The sequence below is a fragment of the Aythya ferina genome (genome assembly GCF_964211825.1).
Source record: "Aythya ferina genome assembly, chromosome: 7".
Taxonomy (NCBI): domain Eukaryota; kingdom Metazoa; phylum Chordata; class Aves; order Anseriformes; family Anatidae; genus Aythya; species Aythya ferina.
In genome coordinates this window covers 32,433,848-32,458,437 of record NC_140302.1, presented here as the reverse complement: position 1 = coordinate 32,458,437, position 24,590 = coordinate 32,433,848, and the positions used below count along the sequence as shown (strand labels likewise).

The 24,590-nt window shown below is 37.7% G+C and overlaps 1 long non-coding RNA gene across 2 annotated transcripts; it reads right to left on the bottom strand.

Moving 5' to 3' along the window:
- Nucleotides 1-375: 375 nt before the first annotated feature.
- Nucleotides 376-24,129, bottom strand: LOC311439816. 2 transcript variants are annotated; one of them, XR_014695022.1, is made up of 2 exons: nt 23,921-24,129; nt 376-728 (listed from the first exon to the last, which is right to left on the bottom strand). It is a non-coding gene; the product is annotated as an uncharacterized lncRNA (long non-coding RNA). The 2 variants fall into 2 exon arrangements; XR_014695023.1 differs by lacking the exon at nt 376-728 and adding an exon at nt 15,163-15,591.
- Between the last annotated feature and the right edge of the window lie 461 nt (nt 24,130-24,590).

Below are 24,590 nucleotides of genomic sequence, written 5' to 3'. Positions count from 1 at the left end.
AAAAGCTGACAACCAATTTTTTATTTTTTATTTATTTTTTTATTAACTACAGCCCCTCATGAACTTGCCTGATGTCTCACATACGTGAAGAAGCTCAAGAAGTCACTGTGATGCCTGCACACATTAAATCATTGCTGCAGAGTGGAAGGAGGGTGAAGGGTGCTGTCCCAGACTCAACACCATCATCAGTTACAGTATTTTTTCCCCAAAAGTCTGAATGAATCACATTTTTCACTTCAGAAAATGGCTGAAAATGCCTCACTGTGATAAGCAAATAGCACTTTTGGGGTTGGGACTGTCTTTAAGGAGGAGCATGTGCAGTATTCATGGTTAGGGACCACCAGGCAGTACCAGATAACTATAAGGAACAGAAGCTTAAGAAACTCAGAATACCTTTTAAACATCTTTTTTTTTTTTTTTCTTCTTCTTCTAGAAAGCAAATTCCTTCCAAGGACATTTTCTCAGTAAGACATCCTCTCTTCCTGCATACTCTTCTCCTCCAAGGCAGTGCTCACTGTGATAGGGAGGACTACAGCCACCTCTCTGATCCACATTAGGTTAAAAACCTCAATTCCCCAATCTTGCAGGACATAGCAGGAACTTTTACTGTTGACTGGAACAGACTGGAAATTTTGTTTTCCAAGTGTTCTCAGACTGCCTTGTTTGCCTAAATGAATCCCTTGTGGTATGTCTGTACAGTCATGTTGGCATTTGTCATTTCTTAGCACCTATAATGAGAATAGACATAAATTGAATTTATTTTTAAACCTCACTTAAACCCTGATGTTTACTCTAACTTACAAATTAGTTCATTAAAATTTCTTTCCTAAATGGCACTCTTAAGGTGTACAAGTACGCCCACCACTGCAAACACTTTGCCATTATTGTTATTTATGTAGTGCAAAACATTTTAACTTTCATCAGAGTTGAAAACCAACTCAACATGCTTGAGCATCAAATTCAGTTGAAAAGTCCCACTTTCCTCCCAGGAACCCAGTGCTTTCCTCAGACTACTGAAACTTTATGACACCAGGGAATATATTACAGAAAGCACTAAGAACTGCCAGCAGCCAGCACCAAAACCTACCAAGCCCCTTCTCACACAGATGACAATCTGTAAGCACTCCAGAACTATAAATAAGATTCTTACTGTACATTTTAGTCATCTCAGAAAACTCATTTCAGGATTTGTTGGGATATTTTGAACTGCATTTGCATTTATTACTATTCTTGATGAGTAGTTGCTTCTCAGTTACAATCCACCCATGAAAGTCCACTCTGCAACATTACTGGTAAAATGCAAAACTTTAAGAAACTAAGTTATCCTAAATAAAAATATGTCTCTATAGCTTATCTAGATTGTTTTAATATGGTAATAGAAATTCAGCAGGTAGAAATAGAAATTCGCTCTTTTGATGTTGTGATTTTTACACAAAATGGAGTGTAAACTTTAATAGCACATTAACTCCCAGTCCAGGCTTCTACTCATAGCTGCTCATTTTAAGGATGTTCAGTTTAATTTCTCTATGTTGCCATGAAAGCTGAATCATGTATGTTATCTTTTTAATATTCAATCCTACACTGGAAATGGTAAGGAAAATGGGAATTTATTTTTTTTTTTTTTTTAGCCTTGCCTATAAATATTTTAGGGAACATCTGTTTAAGAGGGGGAGTAGAAGATACTCAAGACAATGTCTTAACACTGATATAAGCAAGAACAAAAAAGGATAACCTCTCCGCACAAATCTGAGATTAGAGGTAGAAGGTTTCTAGCTAGTGGACAACATCATAGAATCATAAAATCACTAAGGTTGAAAATGACCTCCAAGATCATCTGGTCCAACCATCATAGCCTTCCAAAAAGGAGCAACAGGGCCAACAAAGATAATAGATCCAAATCACTTCCAGAGACATCCTTATCCAAAGCCTCTGCGCAGTTCACATTTAGGGCCAGTGTCCACTGTATATAGAATGACAGCATGAGGAGTTACCACACACAGAGCAGGTAGGAAGAGTTTGTTTATTTATTTAAAAAAGAAAAAAAAAATTCCTAATGATTTATTCTGAAACTGCCTTCCCTCTCTTCATCACTGAAGATGTAGAATGCAACAATTTAGAAAAGAGCATTAGGAAAAAAACGTTATTTCATTATAACGAGGATGCCAAGCAAAATCCAAGACCTCTTTTTGAGATTAGCTGCTAAATGTCTCAGAACACTGTTTGAGAAACAGAGGATAATTCAGGTGAGCTGGCTAAGACTTCCCCTGTCTCTGCCTTGCCACAGGTTCCCAGTCAGTCGATGGGAGGAATGAAAGCCAGCCTGGCTGGCTGCCTCTGTGGCTTGTCTTCTGCCTTCTCTGATGTCCAAAACAATCAGCGGCCTCATGCTCTGGGACTCTGTTCCTGCCCTGCAGGCAGGAGATGCTGAGAAGGCAATGAGACAGGCAACAGAGATGGCCTAAAGCTTGCCTTAAGTCTGTGAAATCAGGGAATATGTGAGCTAGATGTGATACTGATAAGTTATCTGTGAAAGGCAAGACAACCTGCAGAGCAGGGAACAGATGAAGCCCTCATCTCTCTGCTTGCTCTCCTGCAGATAGGTAGCAGAGTAAAAGGAATGGCTTTCTCAATCAATCCCTCCAGAAACCAGCATTTTATGAGGGACCAACAACAATGTGCAAATAAATCTAAGTACCCTAGAAATGCTTCTTAACCTTTCAGCAAAACAGGAGCTATACATCCCCAAGCAGCAGGGGTTACTTTATTAAATTGCTGGGGCGAAGTTTCAAAAAAAAACAATTATTCTTACTGAAAGATACTGTATTGACAATTTGGCCCATGACCTTGTAAGCTTTTCTGCTTTGTCCTGTCTCAGTTTTGTGCTGCAAGCACCAGTAGACTTGGGAGAACACTCTTATGTTCTCTGATCTCAAACTGAAAATAACACACACACAATATGTGATAGCAGTTGTTTGCAAAATAGCCGTCAAGGACTCTTTTAATATGGTGACTTGGAATAATTTACATATGAAGAGTATGAACTTAAAACTTCTAATTTCATTCCAAGATGTCCAGCAGCTCCCAAATGTTCTTCTGGAAATATTTGCAAATGCTTTTAAAAGTTAGAATGACCTACTTGTAAAACATCATCCTTGCATAAGCACAAAATCATGTAATGATTTGCAGAAGGGACAACACCAGGAAAGAACATAACAGGTGATAACATTCAAGATATTTTCTAAAACCCACTGGTGACAGGCAGATATCCTGAATTTGCATCTATTGTAATTTTATTTGACTTTGAATAGTCAACAGAGTCCATTATGAGAGCTAAACAGCAGATTTAGATTTCTTAAACAACTCAAAGTGAGTTGCAACTCTTTTGTGCTTAAACATTTTTTAATTCCAAAAGTCAGACAGAAATTCACGGAGGGGCAAGGGATGCAAAGGGAATTTACTATAGCTAACATTTTTTTATACGTGAAATTTTAGCAGACATATAGAAGGAGAACTAATATATAATATTTTCCAGGTACATTGTGCCAGTACTGTAATTTGTTATTAATAAGTGAAGTAAATGTTAATTAGTTCATTGGGATTACCCTTTCCTTAAATAATGAAATGAACTCATATCTTCTGAAGCAGTCCCAAGAAGCAAGTACCGACAGCTCTGCTTAATTAATTTGTATCTTTTCTACTGTGAGTCTCATCTTCCCTATAATAAAATGTAATAAGATTAAATTACTCCTTAATTCTTTGTTAAAAACATATAGTATTTGTAGAAAAAAAAATCTAAATACTTGTTTTGCAGAAAAGGGTAATAAATTTTGCAATCTGATACATCTGCTGTTGAAACAAATTTTAGTCCAAAGTCCAAGTGAAAAATAAATGCAGCATGAAAATTTTGCTAGAGGGCTATCAACATTGTGATGCATATTCCTTTTCAAGCCATTTCATATCCACCTTTTAGTGACATATGTTAAACATACACCTTTTGTACTACCAAAATCTGCCTTTTGTGGAAGGAGGTTGAGGTGGGGATGAAATTGCAAGCATAAATGATTTATGACAGAAATTTTCCTAGCTTCATTCCAAGGGCAAAATTAGGGTTAGTAGGAAACAAACATCCATATGGGTGTAACTGTTTTCCACCAGCAAGTAAACATATGCTGTTGGGTGACTGATAGATGCTGACAACGCTTTGTTGCAAAGGTGACGACTCTGTCAGCATTTTAATTGCATCCTTTATCCATGTGTATAAGTGTGTGGTCTAACAAATCATGTGGTAGCTGCATAAATGTTTCTTGAAAATTGTCATTAGCTGATGACATTAAGTTAATGATTAAATAATGTCCTGTACAGGACTAATGTTTATCATAATGTAATAATACAAGAAGGGTATATTCAGATTCATGTTATTTCCTTTAAATAATTTCTAAAACTGATTTCTTTCTGGGCTATTTACTTTTCTCAGAGTGTCCAGTGAAAGCAAATACCATAGCATGTTGCCTTTCCAGTGAGCAACGTAGGGCACTTTGATAAATAGCTGGTTGTGATGACATTTAGGGTAGTAAACCTAGTCCATTTTTTAAAAGCCTGAGGCTTGAAGAGACCTTCCTACACCAATGCCACATAGACTTTACAAGCTGTGATAGAACTAAACCCTGTGAGATGCTAAATGACACAAATTCCCTAAGTGTTTAGACATGTGTACCAGACATGGTACATAAAGACATAGTCTTCTCAATATTCTGTGTCCCTTAGGGATGGGGAAATCCTAGGGCACATGAATAATTCACACTACCTTAATCCTTAGCCCGTCTGGAGGGCTCATGTCTCTCTGATGCTAAACTGAATTCTTTCCCGATTCTCTCTGAGGTAAAGGAGAGCCAAGGAGCGAAGCAATCTGAGTTGCAGGGACCAACATGGGGAATTTGCCCCTAAGCCCCATCAAGACTCTACTGGACAAGGAGCAGCATCTCATCTTCAGCATCTGCAAGTCTCCCAGATACCAAACTTGATACTCCCTGACATTTTTATGTCTTTCTTTAAGCTTTTCTGATCATCCTAATCCAACAGTCCTATTCCTGTCCCTTCATTATCAAAATACATCCATCAGACACACATTTTCCCATCCCACTCACTACCCACTTCACAGAAGAGCATCTCAAATATTTTGCATACTCAAATTTGACTTGCTGCAGGCTCAGCTTGTTTCAGGGCAGTCTTCTGTAAAACACTTTGTTTATAGACTTAGGTAAGGCTCCCTGCCCTGGATGTCCTGTCTGCGAGCTGCTAACACTAGATAACAGAGTTAATTATTAACACTAGATAGAATAAAACAAGTAAATATTTTCTTTAACTCAAGGCACATGCAATAATGAATTGTTCACATCACCTTTACAAGGGTCACAGGATACTGAATGTAGGAAATAATTAAGAACCCTTAAAAAAAGTAGCCACCTAAAAAAAAAAAAAAAAAATTCAGTGGAACACTGAATGCATTCACTATTCAAAAACAGTCCTTATTTGCACAAACATTTTTAAAAAGTAACCAAATAATCCAGATGTTAAAAATCTGTGATGGCTCAAGGAGAGAAGAATTAAACAAATTGAAGGCAGTGAAAACCATTCATGCAGTATAAGCCAATATTAGCTCTTACTCAGCTTTTATCGACTCCTTGTCTGCAGTGAGCCAAAGGATGCTCTTGGCTGCTACATGGCAAAGTTGTTAGACTCCACATCTCCAGTGAAGTAGAACAGGTTACTGCCATCAAACTCCAGTGGATAGGTTCCCTAATTGTATATTAGAGAAAGATGCAATAACGACCTAGAATTCAGTAGCACTTTTATTCCATAGCGAGAACAAAAGCTAACTAAACTCAGCAGGAAGACTTTTCATTAAATAATCGGATCCATCTTAGGACTTTGTTATGCTTATTATCTAAATGTACTGTTTGAAAAGATGATTTATTGTAGGTCAGCATTTCCTTATGTGCTTATGGTATGATTTAAGTTGCTTAATTGAAACAGATGATTATGTAACTATTAGATTTGCTACAGAAACATTAAGATTTCTTAGCACAGCCTGAAAACACTGGAAAAGAAAATTCATTCCCTACACTCCAAGTCACAGGACTGAATGAAGAACATGAACTATTTTACATTTCATCTCAAGAATCATAAATAATAAATCCTCTAACATAAGGTCAATGGATGCCATTATTTCTGGTTTTGTCTTCAGGACAATGGCAAAAAAAAAAAACAAAAAAAACCTTTTTTCTTCCTGTGTATTCTCTCTCACACCACCATCAAAAATTAAGCTTTTGCCTAAATAATCAGTCATTGTTTCCCATATAGTTCAGCTTATTTTTTCCCTCTGCAGGTGTCTGAGTTTTTGGTGCCTTTGTCCTTGAGACCCCTTACTAATACTTGAAGGCACTCTCCAGTGTTCTTTCATCTGTTACCTGCTCTTTGATCTTGGGGATTCTTTTCTTTATCAGTGTTGAAGCTTTTATAAGTCATATTTTCAGAATTAAAGCTGAAATTGTGAAAAACAGAATGGAATAAAGATTTACATTGTTAGCTCTGACCATGATGGTATATTAAATAATATATAACATCTCATCTAAGGAAAAATACAAAGCAGAATGGGACAACAGAAGCTAACATTACTTTAAATGCTAGGTTCTCTGCTGTGAGACACACAAAATACTAGCCCTTGTTACCTAGATATCTTTTCTAAATAGCCCCTCTTTAATTGTATCCATCTGTAACAGTAAACTTAGTCCTTAAATCTCTCTCAGCAGAAATGCCTCTTAAAAGATGAGGAAAACTTACTCTCATCTGGGCAAGCTGGTCTTAGAGAAGGGGGGGAACTGGGGATATTAGGAGCAGGGAAAGGTGTTTGGAGATGTGGGAAGCAGGTGGAGGTTTTGCTGCAATACAATATGAAAAGGACAGTGAGTTTTAGGGGAAAACCCACATGCTTTGTCTGGCTTCTCACTTCCTCCACCCCAGCCCTCAAACAAAACCTGCATATCCTTTCTCCTCCCTCTGTTCAGAGGGAAAGCCACATACAGAGAAGTCCACTGCAGAACAGCACAACAAAACCAAACCTTGTAACTGTATCACTGTCTGTGCATCCCCTGACATGTGCCCTTCATTCCCTTGTTTTCTGAATATTTTTAAATTGGCTGCCATTTTACAGTCTTAAAAATCTATATTTATAGCTACTCACAAAGAAGTCAATTACTCCTTAGATTCTGTAACAAACTGCACTGGTTAATAACTTTTCTTGCAAGAATTATAGTCTTTTTAATAGTTATAAAAGTAATAATTTGCACTCTGGTGATTTCATTGCAAGGCACAGATTTGTAAAAAATTAATAATTGATAGGCCTCTGAATTGTGATAAACATTTTTTTTTATCCAATTTTATGTCTGGCATATTAAAAGAAAATAACTCCCATGGTCTTCAGACTTCTGTACATTTCTGAATGTGCACGGACTGCAAAACAGTAATATAACATTAAAAGGAATGATAAGTTAGATAGTGAAAAATATACTTCTATGTTAGAGGGTTCTGATAAGCATAGTATTGCATTTCATATGATGAACGTCATCAATGAGAAGTTATGGCAAAATCAATGCTCACTGTTCAGTATGCAAGTGTTTGATAGAAGTGAAACCTGAAGATCTTAACTTCATGCAACTATAATAAATTACATGAAGTCATTCTTGTAGGAAGTTATTCAGAGATTGTTCCAGAACACAGTTATCCAAGATGTCTCTTTTCTTACAAGGCATCTTGCTCTGACCTAAATACTTTCATGCTTATCTCCAGTTCCCCTTCAGAGCCTGAAGGCTTTTTGTGTTATGGCCTTTTCTGGCATGAGGATCACAAAGCAGCAAAAGACCTCTTTGGTGAATTCTGCAGAAGAATAAAGACTAAGCGAGTGCAGTTCATGAAGCAGACAAACCTGTGTGTGAGCTGGGTGGATCTACACAACTTCAACTTTACAGCAGGACAAAACTTGCTGAAATCACTGAATGGGGATAAAGCCACAATGGGGTAGAACTGTATTATGGTTGGAGTCGTACTTACAATTTATGATAACCTGGCAAGATTATTTACCATCACAACTCCTACTCTTTTTCAAATAGTCTGAGTACAAATTTGTATTTAAAATAATGTTACTGATGTGAGTTACAACCATAGCTCATTAAAGAAATTGAGGAAAACAACCATGACAGTGTTGGGATCTCCTGACATTTCATTGTTGGACAAAACTCAAAGTTCAGAAGCAAAATATTCAGAAAATTACCAAACATTTTCATGTTTCAAGCATACAGAGACATTTTATGCTACCTAGGAACCTTCCACACTCTCTTAAGTGTCAAAGACTTCCTTTATTTGCTGTCGTTTTTACAGGGCTAGCACCAGCAAAATTCTCTGTATATCAACATATCTTCCTTTCCTCTCACAGGCCAATTGCTTAAATTATTAACTGCTAGTTCTTAATGAAATTTCTGGCTCCAAACCACATTAGAAGTCAATATCGGTTGTCAGCCAACATTCAATACATTTTTCCAATTACAGTTCACGCCAATACTACCTTTGGTGGAATTCTGCTTAACAGAAATATTGAATATATATTAACTGTAGAGGTAAACATTGACCAACACATTTCTTTTCCTCTAGTAATGGAATAAATTCAGAGACTTCCAGCAAAATCAATCTTTGAAGACATCCACACAAAAAAATGTTTGCATTTAGGATTACCACAGACAGCAAGGACTAGAGAAATTATATCTGAGAAGTGGCAGAAATTGAACATTGAATTATGTAGCAGAATAGGAGGAGACATGTTCTCCCCCTCCTCAGTCTATTTTGATATCTATTAACATGATGCTAAACTGCAACAATTAACCACATCTTCGCATTTTTTCACAACAGTTCTTCCATATCCGCAGGTCTGCCAGTGTCAATAACACTACACTGATAAGTGGGTTTAAAAGTGCTCCTAAAGCACAGGCTGCTCTGAAATTCACCCACTTCACAGCTTCAGAGCAGGTTTTTACATAGCTTTGACAGCACTGGCAAACTGACAGTAGGCACGTATACTCATGCCTGCTAGCTAAAAGTATATTAAGTTGGCAATACACCAGCACTTGGGAGCCCGTACTGTGTGAGAACAGCCATCAACCTGGAGTCAAGCCTGATGGCTGTATGGACAGCAAAGCCAGCCTTGTGGCTGCCCTCCTGCAGACAACCAAATAAACATACTGCTCTAAACATACATTGCTGGACTTCTAAGTCTCTAACTAAGCTGATAGTTAAGCATTTGGTGTTTTAGATGAGGATGGGGTAGGGCAGTCCCACTAAGAAAAAATGCACAAAATTATTAGACTTTTATCCCCCAAATGCACAAGCTGAGAACTCATCTCAAGGGACTCATCTTGCATCTAATAAAGAATTCCTTTGTTTCTAGAGGGCTTTCAACCAGCTTTTAAAAATGCACAGGAGAGCTAGGAAATCCTTATTTAATAAAGAGAAAAAAAAAGTTAGAATTATCGTTTGCATCGGGAAACCAGACCCCACACAGTAGAAGGCTGACTACTAGCATCTTTGGTCCATTAGTCTCAAGCCAGATAAAAATATTGTGATATATTTTAACATGTTCAGCTCTTATATATGATGGTTATTATAAATAGCAGTTATTCCTGTCATATCTTTGCCAATTCCTCCAGTGCAGTTTGTTTAAAACACTATATGCTTTCAACCTTAAAAATTTGTCTTGCTCTGCAGACTGATTTATTACTTTCTAATTTCTGTTACATTTGACCTTTACTACTATGGTTTGCTTTAATCCCTATTACTGTTATTATTTATGCAGTTCCCAAAAGTATCCAAGTCATTCATTAAATATTCTGTGCTTTGAAGTACTGAATGTAAAACAGGTCACCCACAGGAATTTTGTTACTTAAGCTTCCCATTTCATCACATCATTAGGAAATCCAGTACTTTTATAACGTGATTCCCTGAATTACAGATTCACGGGGGATTATGTGGCTGTAAAATAGTTTCCAGATAGAAGGGCTTATTCAACTAATAACCCTTCAAACTCCAGAACTGTTGTGATGAGAACTTAGAGGTAACGCCCCATCCACAAGATCAATGCCCTGCACTTGCTGTCATGCTGATCAGGAGCACAGAGCTCTGGCCAATTCCTGGTGGCCAGCTGACCTTTCTGGCAGCAGAGTTCAGAGACAGAAGAGGCTCAGCAGGCAGGTCTGCTGTGGTTTGCTGTGAAACGGCAAGCAGATGGCCCCACCAGTCCTTGCCTCATTTCTGTAGATACATCAGATTTGTTTTTCCAGAAATAAAGCCCAAGGAACAAATCCTGATTTATAAAGCATCACAATCATGCTTACAGGCTCCTGATTATTATTATAATTTTTTTTTTTTTTTTTGTATTTGAATCAAAATATTTCTTACATTCCAACTCTGGTTAATAGCTTCACAGAGAATGTTTCACAACAGAATGTCTACAACCATTTAAATACAAGTTTGAGCCCTTTCAGAGAGCCTACTTGTTACCTGCATTAGACATAGTAAGGACACAGGACAGAATGCTTAAGCCCTTGAGCTCAAGCTTCCCTTGTAACAGAAGGGAAACATTTCAGGTCTCCTGGAGCAGCTCCACACATTCATACGAACAGACAGGTCAGATGAAAGACAGGCATGAAGCACTGCACCTAATAACTATCCCGAGCCAACTTCTCCTTAATGCAAAATGGAGGCTTCAAGCCCAACTTTCTGAGGGTTTTTTTCACCCACCATTTAGTTAAAATAATAATATAAAAGGCTTGTTCAGTAAAGAGCATCTGCTGGAAGCTGCTCTTTGCATGACTGCATGCAAACCAAGAAACTACAGATTGAGCATGTTCCAGTTTAGACCAGATTGAGTTCAGAAACCTGTAGAACACAATTAATTTGTAAACTCAATATCCATTTCAGGTTAGATGTAGCGTCTTGAAGGGGTAGATGGATCTCAGAAGCAGAATGTTTGGTCGGAGGGTCTGGTGTGCTCACTCTATGTTCCCCCCGCTATGTACTTTGGACTGGTCCAATGAACTGGACATCAACTAGTGATAGAAATCATCTTCTGATTTAGATTTCTCAAAAAAAAAAAAGATCCAGTTGTGAGCTCCAAGACCAGCCCATGACACAAACATAAGTGTGTGTGGGTGGGGAGGGTATGGGGATAAATTCATTACTCCAAAGAGCTCACTGCTGACCTGAACTAGAACAGTAACATTGATCTGCCTGTAGAAAAGCCAAGCAGCAGCTATAGAAAGCTTGCCTTTTTCTGGTGTAGTTTCTTCCACTATTGCTAATTTTCTGGACTATTTACTTTACATCAACCTCTCTGAAATGGGAAGTGTTGATGCATTACAATCCAAGTCAGGGAGAGCTGGTTTAAGAAAAAGGTCAGCCTCAAAGGGTAACTGTCAGCTTTCAGTGAGTGATACCATTAATGGCCTTTTTCATACAGACTGAATGGCATGAGTGATGCTGCAGTGATGATCTACAATTTTAACAGGACAATCTAACTCCAGCTGTAGTTTTCCATTTATTTATTATAATCTCTTAAGTTCTTCATCCCCCACAGACTCGTTTTTTGCCTGACCTTGAAGAAATCAGCACTTGCTGCATCTTTATTTTCTTCCCTTTAAGAAAGTGGTAATAATTCTTACTTAACTGCAGACTTAGCTTTCTGCTAAAAGCCTTGACGAGCAGCTATCACAGGGATATGAATATTAAAGAAGAATCACAAGCTAATATAAAAGCTACATTTCCACGATCGGCACAGAAGAGTACTAAAAATACTGAAATGCTTGTTATATAGCAAAGAATAATCAAATAAGAAATTACTGTTCAGCAGAGCTTCCTAGAGCTGATTAGGATGGAGGACTTTCAGGTCAAAGCACACTTCTTTGACAGAACCAGACAATTTTAAAGTTCCTATAAGATAAATCCTCAAATGTTGTGCTTGCAGATATCTTCAGTTATTTGACTGAAGTAGTATGAAAAAGGTAAAACATTAAACGCACAATAGAGCAGCTTCATATTTACCTGATTGTAAGTGTTTTATGCCAAAGATATTCTCATTCCTCATTTCAACACAGTTACATTCAATATAACATCAACTTGTAATCAAAGTACATTTCTGCATTGTTCAATCCTAAATAAAAATCAAGGAATTTGGACACCAAATATAGTGATGAATACTGCTGTATTCAGTCTCCTCAATGAATTTCCTGGTCATGCATGCTCTACAGCAAACCAATGTAGATCACCTGTAGACAGGTGATACAGGAAGAATCTTTCTTCCTGTCCTAATAATTAAAAAAGCGTTGCCTTTTCCATGGGAAAGCACTGGAGACATTTCAGCTTCAGCATTCCCCCAGCCTCAAACCTCTCAGAGAAGGTTCTCTGCAGGGGTACTTTCCACATGGGCAAAATGTAGGTGGTTACTCAGCGGGGAATATAGTCAGTTTACCATTTTTCCCTTGATCATTGAAATATTCCCAAAGGATATACCTGTAATGGATATTTTTTGCCATGAGAATTCCCCACAGAAAACGCCATCTGACACGCTTGGAACAGTGCAGCTTTGTCTGAACTTCCAGTATGGAAGCTGTGAAGACACTTTATAATACAAGTTTTTATGCAGATAACCATAGTCTTAGGGTCTCGTTTGCACTCTTAGGTTTAAGATCTGTGTTGCTGAGCAGGGAACATCTGTGGCAGCTTATCAAAACACCAGAATCTGGCTACAGCACCTTGTCACATTTTAAATAAAACAGTGAAGGACAGATTATGTGCTGTCCAAATTACATAAATTAAAGAGAGAATAACCAGTTGGGCTGGCTTCTCATCACGTTGGAAAAAAAATACACAAAAAAAATAATCGAAATGATAAAAAAAAATGTCTTAGAGCCTAAGGTGATATTTATAAAATAGGTACAGTACTTTGAAGGAAGAATCTGACAATGACATTTGCAGAAAAAAAAAATAAATAAAATTTTGATATGTACCCTGACATCTATTGGATGCCATGTAGTCACATCACTGATTTATGCCATGTAACAAGGAACTAAGTTAGAACTTGCTCAGAAGCACTGCAATGTTTTCAGTAAAGCCAAGATCAGAACCCTGGTCAGACTTGGGCACATTGATTGAAAACCAAAGTAATCACATAACCAATCCTAGATCAGCCCCAAGTTGCTTCTTTGATTTGAGGGTATTGAGTCTGCCTCTGTATCCTTAAGCTCCCTTTCATACATATTAAACCACCCTTGTTAATCAGTCCCATTTTACAACAACTGTAAACCTTATCCTTGTTTTAACTCTACAAGCAAGTCAGAGTTTATTTTACAATTAAGGTTAACAAATTGAATGATTTCTTCTTTTGTGCTCCACACCTGCAAAACTATGCTTCAGGCTGATGATCCTTGCTGGCTTACAGGAAACATGAAAACTGTTATTGGTCTACAATTTTCACTTTGTTTTTCTCTCTTTTTTTGTTCTCCCCACATCTCCCTCAGTCTTAAAAGCCTGAATCTCACAATTGACCTAAACTGGTTGTCAAAAAAAAAAAAAAAAAAAAAAAAAGTGCCTCTCATGGTTGGTTTTCAAGTTGAAAGGGGTGAAACATGTTTTAAATAATAAGGATAGCCAGGTACCCTTTAGCTAGAAAAGTTGTCATCCTTGTTAATCACAGGACAGGATAAACAAAAACAAAAGGTAGAAGAGAGGCGGAATTCAAAATAATCTTTATGTTATTGAATGCAATTTGTATCTAAGATAACCTTGATGCATAACAAAAGAAAATAGGAGTTACCTGATTGCAATGAAAGGAGGTGAGGTGAGTTTTAAGTAGAGGCAACAAAATGAATCATGCAGGAGAATGAAAAGGAAAAGGATAAGAGGGAGGAAGACAGGGTGAGAGAAGTTACATGGACAAAAGCATGCTTAGCAGAGTTCAAAGAGGATCTAAACTATAAGACTAAAAATGACCAGAAAAAAATAATAATCTCAAAGAAGGAAGAGTAACAACTTGAAAGGAAATATAGCTGCTAAAAAGATATTAAAACCATGAGACAAATGAAAGACTGAAAAAGAAGAAATAACAGAATGCACAGAAGACCGAAAAAAGCCTGAGGGGAGAATAAGACTGAAAGAGATGGAAAGTAAAACAAAGGGAAAGTCTCCAAGTAAAGAAAGAAATAGCAGAAAACCAGAGTGGTGGGCAAACCACGTGTTAGACTGCATTTCATTAGTTACCACTGTCAGGGTTTACCACTTGCATCGAATGCAAGCATTTAAACCGAACTCAACGCAAGCAGTTTCTGCATCAAGGCTGCAGCATCCTGCAGATGCTCCCAGAACCTGATCATGGACTGTTTTACAAGGATGTCATTCTTGTGTTTGTTTTGTGTTTTGAATGTTTCTCGTGTCCATTACTTTAAACCCAGTTCACTGAATCCCAAAGCAGTTGACTTCCTGACACCAGCTTCACAACTACTCCTGCTCACACCATCTGTCTTTTGGGGCAACAGCAAGGAAAATATGGACTAAACAGCAATATTTACAAAGCATCCATGTCTCGTGTCTCAGCAGCACTTGCTGCAGAATCTTACCACATTTTACTACTTTCAATTAGGTTTCTGCCTTTTAAGCAAACAAGTGTATGCATGATTTTATTTTTGAATTAGTGTGTAAAATCATTGTAATTAAGCAATAATAATAAACACCACATTTCATCCTTCACTGGTGCTATATATGAATCAGGTGTTATTCCAATACCAGATAGGAACTGAAAGCAAAAATTGTATGCAATTGGTTCTTGGCCACCACACAGTGCCAAGGACATATGAAAATAATTTGCCTTCATGTTTAAAAATGTGTTTTCTTTAGTTTCAAAGGAGTATTTTTAGCTAACACTTTTACTCATTTCAAATACATTTTTTTTTCCCCCACAATTTACTTCTATTCTTCAAGGAAATAAAAGCAGCAGTCTGTTCTTTCACTGAGCAACAGCGTACAGAGATATTAAACCTGAGGTGATCAAATATTAGAGGGTCACAGAAGTACCAATGTAAGGAGGAAACTTTTAATTAGCAATAATTTTCATTAACAGTTTAACAACCGTATTTCCTGACATAGAAAATATTTGCAGCATATCTTGAATTTAAATATGCGCTGAAGTCTGATGGAAGCCAAAGCTGGAGACAAGCAAGCATAGAAATCCTCTGCTGAAGAATTTTACAGTCTGGTGTACATAACAGATTGAGAATTGTAAATATAATTATTTCATAACTCATTTACTTGTTAAAATTGATAGCAAAAGAATGCATGAGTAGCTTTATAGCTGCAACATGAAATGCTTCCACTAAGTGATATAAAATCAGAGCCATATTTTATGTTCATGATTGTATAACATTCTGTCTTGAAGTTATTTTCCATCTCCATGGTCTTCAAACACACACACGTACTTTTGCGAGGAGATATTTTGGAGTACTAGATAAATGGAATAATTAGAAACGACAACCAAAAAAAAAAACCAAACAGATGCTTGTAAGCTCATTATGAACAGAGTTTATGCTTTTTTTTTTTTTTTTTGGGGGGGGAGATTAAAAGGAAAAAAATATTAAAAAGAAAGCCAATAAATTAATGGATGCGTAAAGCATTGTTCATAGGAAATATAATTGACTTGATTGCTGAGGCCCAAGGGTAGTGAAAACAGAAGAGTGGTAGGGTTTACTGGCAAAGATTTTACTCCTTCACATCTCCAGCAGGCATTGTTTTCATTTATTTATTTATTTCATTGTACAGTGAGAGCTGTGGTTTGCTTGTCTAGGTATCACAGATTTTTCTGTGCTGGTTCATTTACTCTAGGATAATTCTCTTCTGGATTTTTCATCTCTTCACCCATTATTCAGAGGTTCAATGGTAAAGCATGTTTAGCAGTGCACAGTTCTGTAGTCTTAACTACTACAATTTAAAATGGGTCAGGAGAAGCATTTCCTCTGTACTATAACTCCACTTTTCCAGGGAGATGGAAAAGATTAGTAAGCATCCTCTCCCTGGCTTCTGGGTACTAGTGCTACATGGAAATATGGGTTGGGGGGGGGTCACAAAGGTTGCTTCTGGCCTTTTGATATTTCCCAAGGTATCCCCACAAGAAGGATGACACCACAAGCATTTTTCAAAGTTCCTGTACAAATATCTTCTCCAAAGCAACCAGTGTCTTACTTGCCTGCACTCTTCATTGCCCCTTCTCAGCTTCAAACAGCCCCAGTTTCCCACTTGAGGTGCACTGCAGCAAAGTTTAATTGTAATCCATCCCTGTTGTCCGCTACTTACTTGGCTCTGGAAAGCTCTAAACTCACTCTAAGTAACTTTGATATTTTAATTGCATTTGGAAGATTTCCCTTCCAACGTGCTCTGTGACAGTGAAACAATTCCAATGGCTAATTAATGCACTTACTTGCCCCTTGTCATTATGCAGTAAAATATGCTTTTCAGAAAGAAGCATAGTTGTCTGGATCACTGGGAATCACTGACAGAGAGCTTCTCCCTCTCAACAGCACTGAGCAAGCCAAATTCAGTGTTTCATAGCCAGCGTTCACAACCACCTTGGAGATTTTCAGAATATTGTTTGACTGCTCCTCATTGGCATTTTGTGTTTCTATGGTTCATTTTCTCTGAGATGAAGCTTTTGTTTAAAATGAAAGCCCATCATCATTACAAAGTGAGAGTTTCAGCACTTAGGTACCAACAAAATTCATTACAGCCTGCCTGTCACAGAAACAGTGCTGAGGCTCTGTATGGATAGAATCCAAGAGCATGCACCTATCTACCACAAAACAAAAAACAAACAAAAAGAACAACAACAAAAAAACACACCACGCTTGAGACAACAAAACCCATCTCATTGTATCAGTCTGTTGGAATAACAATCCTCATATTGCTGCCTGGGGCTCTTGTTCTATCGCTTTGTAACCCCCTGACAGAGACCATTTGGATTTCAAATGTCTTTCTTCCCTTTGGAAACATATTAAGGTGGATGAAAAACTTGGCATTGCAAAGGTTTGGTGTTTTTCTTTTACTAGTAATTATTTTGATTGAAAAGCATCTATTGGTACAATCTTTTTTTTTTTTTTTTTTTTTTTTTTTTTTATTATTTTTTTAAGCTTTTCCTCTATAGCTTTTCTGAAAATTCATATTTGCTGGACTAACTCCCATGGATCACAATGGCCATTATCCCTCAGGAGAAACACTTCAGCAATGCAGGAAAGCTTCCTGGCACTCTCATCTGTTTGTCTTGCTTTCTTATAGCTCCTACCGTGGCTTGCGGTTATCTTAAGCAATATTAGACAAGTAATTGTAAGGAACATTTTGGCATGTTGAAGAGGTCAAAAACCAGAAAAATTTGCTACTTTTTTCCATAGTTCATTGTGCTTCCCATTCACCTGGTTGTCCTTAATCTATTGATACCTGAATTTTCTAATCAGGGTCTTTCCGTACAGATAAAGCTATTTTTTTTTCCTGCTCATCAGCTAGTAAAAATCAGTTTAGTCTGACAAATTATTAAATGCTTTCCAGAAGGTATTGGAAAGAAACAATTAACAGATGATCTTCCACGACTGTTCTTGACAACAGTACACATTTCATTGCTGTTTGTCATCTCGTCCTCAATACATAAGCAGACAAAGATTCTCTCAGGGGTATATATACATCAACATGTGGCGCTATACTGACAGGTTCAAATTAGTAGTTGACATGAATTACCATAAAACTTGGCATCTTTCCTCTTCATCACTGAAAATGAAATATGAGGAAAGCAACAGCAGGTGGAATTAAAGCTTGTCCTTTCAGAGCTCTGGTGATAAATACCAAAGACTTGGAAAATTAATACTGAGTTTAGGGAAGTGATGATGTGAAAGAAGAGAAGGTTGGAATAGCATCTGGAGAACCTGGATAACAGAAAAAAAATAGAAATAGAAAAAAACAGTATTTTAACAATAGAGATAGGTATGAGACAGAAGACAAAGAACTTGGCTGCAAGTTCAATAAGAATTTTTGGCATGGTGAAAAAGGATGGAAGAAAGTTTTGCCATTAAAGTGGAGAAGAATAAGAGCAAAACTTGGCTGGAAGCAGAAAGGAGGTGGAGAGTTTGGAAACAAACCATTCATTTTTCATTTCAAGAAGGAAAGGATTCTCTGTCCCAAATGCAGGAGGCACAGCGCTTGGAAGTCTGTGCTTATAGCCCTTTTGTGTCATGAGTTTTTATATGCCTTTAAGCCAGTCATTTAAGCCAATGTTTTCACATACAGTTGTCCTAATTAGACCATGACTTTTAAGTCTATTGAGCATCTGCAACCTCTACAGCAAGAGAAAACTCATTAAATCCCCCAAATCACTAAAGAAATCTACTTTTTGGAGCTACCTGTTAATTAAGAAGATTAGGTGCAGAGCTGTAAACAAATTTGAACTGTTCTAGTTTGTGTGGGTCTCAAAACCCTGAAGTTTTCCAGAACTTATGCATGTGAATTGATCAACAAAACTTCAAATGGGTCCAGATAGGATTACCCAGGCTAAATTTCTCAGTTTAATTTAAGACTCAGTTCTTTCTTGATACACATAGAACACTGCCTGTTGATAATTCTGGTCAGACAGTATACAAACACCCAGTCTTCAAAAAAAAAAAAAAAATTAAATCATGTTAACAGCTTCATTTAAAAGACTAAAATTGTTTGGTCTGCATTTTCATACCCTAAAACTTAATCTGTCTAAAATGACTAGAAAAAAAAAAAAACAATATTTTCCCCTCTCCTTTCAGAGTAACTTTCCATGACCAACACTGAATAAAACATTTAAAAAAATGAAGAACAGTTTCTTCCCCCGACTTGTTCATTTTTATATGCCACCAACTATCTTTAAAGTTTTCCATCCAGTTATTGAAACCAACTAGTATAGAAATCCTTGTTTTAAACATATTCAGTCTTATCACTTCATCTTAATTTAATGCCATTCAGCTAGTGTTGTTAATACATTAGGGATGCAAAAGCAGATCACCCTGACCTACCCCCACGTGATGTCCTGGATACCAGTCTCAGAGGTGACTGAGAATTCGAGGTAGTTGCCAGTGGTTGCTCAACTGATAAAGTGGTTCACATCTGAGACATTACTCCACGAGATCAGGTGGCCTCAGACTGGCATTGCACTCCTCTGAATTACCCTGGCAGACTGGGGATTATTTAGATAGGCAGCATTTACAGGAAACAGAGAAACTATCCAATGAGAAAGAGAAATGGCTGCCTAGTGAGACAACACTGAAAATCTGCATCAAAAGGACACTGGTGAGGACCTTTACAGAATTAGTCTATTTTTGAGCCCGTCTGCTGAGGGAAGCAGGTATGAAAATATGAAAAGCAAAGACTGTCATATGATTTTTGTGTTTTGTTCCAGTATTCTACATAAGCTAACCTACTTGCCATTACAAAGATTTCAGATACCTCTGCTGATAAAATAGCTCTAAGTCGCAGGAATATCCTGGGGCAGTAGTGAGTGCATTATTTTTTACCTTTGTAAAATGCCTTCTAAAACATTACACTCTATTTTAATTTTGAAGTCAAACCAAATATGTTAATTTGGGAATATGAAAACAGAATGGATCCTTTGGGGAGCTCAGTTGTATTATTTTATTTTTCTACAGATAGTGTCAAATCCAGCCATCATCTGCTGCCTTTCAGGTATGGAGGTTCCCAGCTGTTCTGTGTCACTGACTCTGGCCATATCATTAACAGCATCGATTGTGTGCTCCTCTAACTGCTACTTGACCTTCTGCTAGAGGAATCCATACACCCAGTCTTGAGTAGCACATATAATATTAGACAGCTTCAATTCTACACATTTTGTTACTGATAAAAGCGTTATCCATTAAATCCAATGAGGGAAAGCAGCTCTGTGCTTTCTCAGCCAACCACTTCTCATTTTGTTCTGTTTTACCTGATAACTGTGCTAGTAACAGATAAGAATCAACATAACTGTATATCACCTACTGTTATATTTTCTGCTGTAGTAATTGCTGAATGTCAGGGCCAGTACACAGGATTTCACTGTCCAAGATTCTGAGGTGTACTCTGGTGGTATAGTTTCTGTACCAGCCTTTGACCCTAGAATTTTATAATAGGCAGGAGACGCAGAGCTGGAATCAACAAATAGGGTGGGAAATTACATGATTACTGTTGAGGTTCCCAGAAGAAGTGCCCAGAATGGATGGAGAAAGAAAGAAAAGAATTGAAGCCATTAACCATGAATCACTGTCTGATCAGCCTGAGCTGGCTCGGGGCTCAGAGGCTTCTCACAAGGGTCTGGCATCTCTCTATTCCCACCACCTGCAGTGTTCAGCTACACTGGTTGTCTCTGTCCAAATGCACAGCAGCATCACTTATCCCCACCCAGGTGAACCCAGAAGTCCTTCAGACCTGGCCCCTTCTGCACTTAAAGGAAACATTCCCAGAGCTACCAATGTAAGCAGCAGTGCCTGTTCCTTCCCTGTTGGGGGAACAGCTTTTTGTAGTTGTGGCCTTACAGAAAGCTTTCCTATAACCATTCCACCAAAAAGAAGAGCAATACCCACAGGTTTTATGAGGCCAACAACTGGCAAATGTGATAATGAATAGCAGGGTTCAGCTTGTTTATTTTTGAGTTCATTTTGTTTTTAATCAAATAAGGATTGTCCACATTAAGCTGAATTGTTTGTATTTTAGTATAATGGTTACATTTTACTTTAATGTTTTTCCCATTTAAGATAGCTTCACAGAGCTAGTTTTCCATTTATTGTCAGTTCCTTAATATTTTCCTTTGCCTAGTGAATAGGAATTATCTGTGTCCTGTAATGTCTATGTTCTCCTGGTGACACTTGTTTAGAGAGTACGCAGCCACTTCCATGTGTTAATATTTTGAAATCTGGAGTTAATTACAGTAATTTCTATTCAAACAGACATATCAAGAATAAAACATGAAGAGGCTGAATTTCTTGGTGCCGAGCCTGAAGATGTTTAAGACATAAGGAACTGATGTTTTATTTTCCTCTTTATGCTTCCTTAGAATACTAAAGTAAGGCACAGTTGGTAGGAAAATGCAATAACTTTTACTACACCAACTGGTACATCCAAAAGAAGTAGACAATAGCGGGCACACAGTACTGAGTGTGACAGCTGAAGACCAGGTATTTTTCTGCCTAGCTGGGGCCAAGTAGCCTCTGCCCAGGACAGTACAGATACTCTAAGATACAGCAGCACTGAGACTTCCCTAAAGACAAGAAATCTAGGAAAGACCTCATCTGTACAGATGCACTGATGCTGTTTGCATGCAAATATCTTCCCCTTCAACATTTTCTCTCTCTCTCTCCAACCTTCTGCTTCTTTCCAGAAGCAGCTCTGTCATGCACCAGGCATTTCTGGTAATTCTTCTTATGCAGCAGTAGAGTCTTTCCTCAAGGACAAATGTCAGTCACTCCCTACCTCCTCCTGTGATAAATCCACACCCAGCTCAGGCTATGCCCAACAGGAGTCTTGTGTTTTTTTCTAACAGTTTAAGCCACAGAAATCTCAGTGTGAATGAACGTTGACGGATGAGTTAGCTACTTCGTTTTTCCTCACTACAGTCAAGAAGTGCAATGGCAAAGGAGTTGCAGAAAGTACACGTCCAGGAGTGAAAGAACAAAAATAGGACAAGCAAACAAAAAAAATAACCATGGGGTAGAATTTTAAATCCAAGTCCCCAGTCACCCCACTGAGCTCTGAAGACATCTAGGGCCAACAAACAGGGTATTTTGCTATTTAAAATAACCCCAAGATATGCACTGGTTTTGAAACAAGTTAAGTATATATATATGCAACACCTCACAGCACTGGGCCAGCATGCTTTCACTAGGCACTTGCTGTCTCTCCCATTGTACACAAGCATGCCAGAGCCACTGCAACTCTTGGACATCAGCTACTAATTATTTACTTCACTTTCCAATCTCTTACTTAACATGTTGCATTAGACATCAGCCGTATTCAATAGCCTTACTAGCCATCACAAGCAAACATTGATCAAATGAAAAGGTTTTTTAATCACACCAGCAACAAGCTTCAGGCCCTTATCTGAGCTGCATATGCACATTGCTGTGTGCCCTGCTCAGAAATGCTCTACCAGAGGTGTAAGAGCAGATTGGCCCTCAGGGAGGGTGTAGCATCCCCAGTGAGCACTGGGAAGCACCAACTCCCCCAGGTGCTCAGAGGAGAGAGGAGAGCAGGTTTGTTGTCACAACCACCTATTCGAGGGCCAGGTTAGTGACACATGCATGGTGTTGGAGCTCAGGACAAAACATTCTGCATTGGGAGCTCATGCACCCAACAGCACGTAAATCTACTCTCTGTATGGTGATAGAGGGAACACCTTATGAGGAGAGCTGGGCCATCGAATCATACCTGAGACCAAAAATATCCCCATAAATAAGGTGTGCCTGCAAACATGGGTGCACACAGGCAAATTATACATAAGCAAAAAATTGCTTGATATGGCACATTTCAGAAAGTATCTAATCATATGTATATGAACCAATATGACCAACAGACTTAGGTCTGCCAAAGGATGTTTCTTCTAACAAGCTCTTTCATTTTATATCCACCACAGCTTGCTTTCAGAGAGCTCAGTTGCATTTTAAGACAGAGATGACATATCCACTCTTTCAGAGGCTATTCTCTAACCAAATTTTCTTCTTGTCTATTTCTCAACAGATTTGCCAAGCCTACTCATAAAAAGGAGTACAAACCAGCACAATATTTCCTGGTTATATGGTTATATCTAATTTCAGACTAATCGGTCACCAACTCAAGTTTACAAGTTTCCTGTATTCTCATCACACTGAATGGAAATTAAGATTTTAAGCATACCTTAGATAGTGTCAGAGTTACACAGATATTAAATCAAGAATTTTAAACATCCATACGCATGCAGAATAGTTAAGGTTAAACTTAATCAAATCTTTGAAATCTTGGAAGCGTGAAGCATTTGCAGGCAATATTAACTTTACTCCAAGACAACATTATGCAGACAAAAAAAAAAAAAAAATCAAAAAAATATGCTTAACTAGAGACAGCTTTCCAAGTAGAAAATTAAGTTTTCCACTTTTTTTCTATTCCTTAGACTCTTAGAAAAGCTCTATTCATCATGAAGCAAGCTCAGGTTTTCTCTTTAGCTTTTCCCTATTTTACACCACAGCTTCTGATCTTATCAGTTCCAAGCACTGCAGACTTAAATCACATTCAGTATCTGCTGACACCAGTACACATAATAAGGAAACCCAAAGTTACATGATAAATCAGAATATCTTGATTTGAAGAAAAGAGAAACTAGGTAGATGTGGGGGGATAGCAGCAGTGTGGAGGCAAAGAGCAAAAAAAGTGTGAACTTATTTCCTTCCTAAGTCCCCGGAATTTATATAAGTGAAAAATTATTTTTTTTTCCTATCCAGGTCTTATATAAGTCATAGCTATATCTTTTAAAATAGATTAATTTAAAACATTTAATTCTATTTGCTCCTACAGAAATTTTCTTCCCCTCAGAATTTATAGCACTCTTAAGGTTACTTGCAGAAAAAACAGTATTTTTTTTTAAATTAGTATCAACATGCACAACATTAAAACCACCAACATATATATATAAATATATGTTTAAATATAGGTGAAAAAAAAAAAAAAAAAAGGTTAAAATATGCAGAGCTCAGAGAAATAAGTATCATCCTCATCACTTTCAGAATATGCGTGTGTAGAATTAAAATGAACTTACATTTTTCCACTACCACATTAAAATAATGTTGCTGGACACGGTCTTCAAGAAAGCAGAAGGCTGTACTACATGTTGGGTTTTCAAATAAACAAGGATAGTCAAAGAACATATTAAAAGCTAGAAACAACGAAACCAAAACTTCCTAATTAAATAAAAAAAAAAATAAAAATGATTAAACAGGAAAATTAGTATAGCTAAGGACTTTTTCTGTGCAAACCATGCTTTTGAAGGAAGAGTAATAGCAGCTGCTAAAGAGCTTTTTATACCCCCTTTTGCATCTCGTTTGCACAGGTGGGTTCCTGTTGACTTCAGCTGCCCATTTTTACAGCAGCTGGTTCCTACAATCTACATTGCACTCCTGTAAGGAGGGTTTTCTCCCTCCTTCCTGGACATGAGCTCTGTGAGATCAACCACGGAGGGTAATACAAATATCTACCCTCACATGCAGTGAAGAAAGGGAGCGAGTGACCAAATGCCACAGAAAAATGCTCTATGGCAAAGTGCAACCTGTAAATCACTGCAGATGGGATTTAAACCAGGCACTGACCTGCGTTGCGCAACTCCAGTGGACCGGTTGCTGATGTTCTGCTTTTGCTGCAGCAGAGAGTGAGGTCCTTTAATCTCTTCATCATAACAGTGGCATGAGGATCCCTGCCAAAGTCTGCAAAGG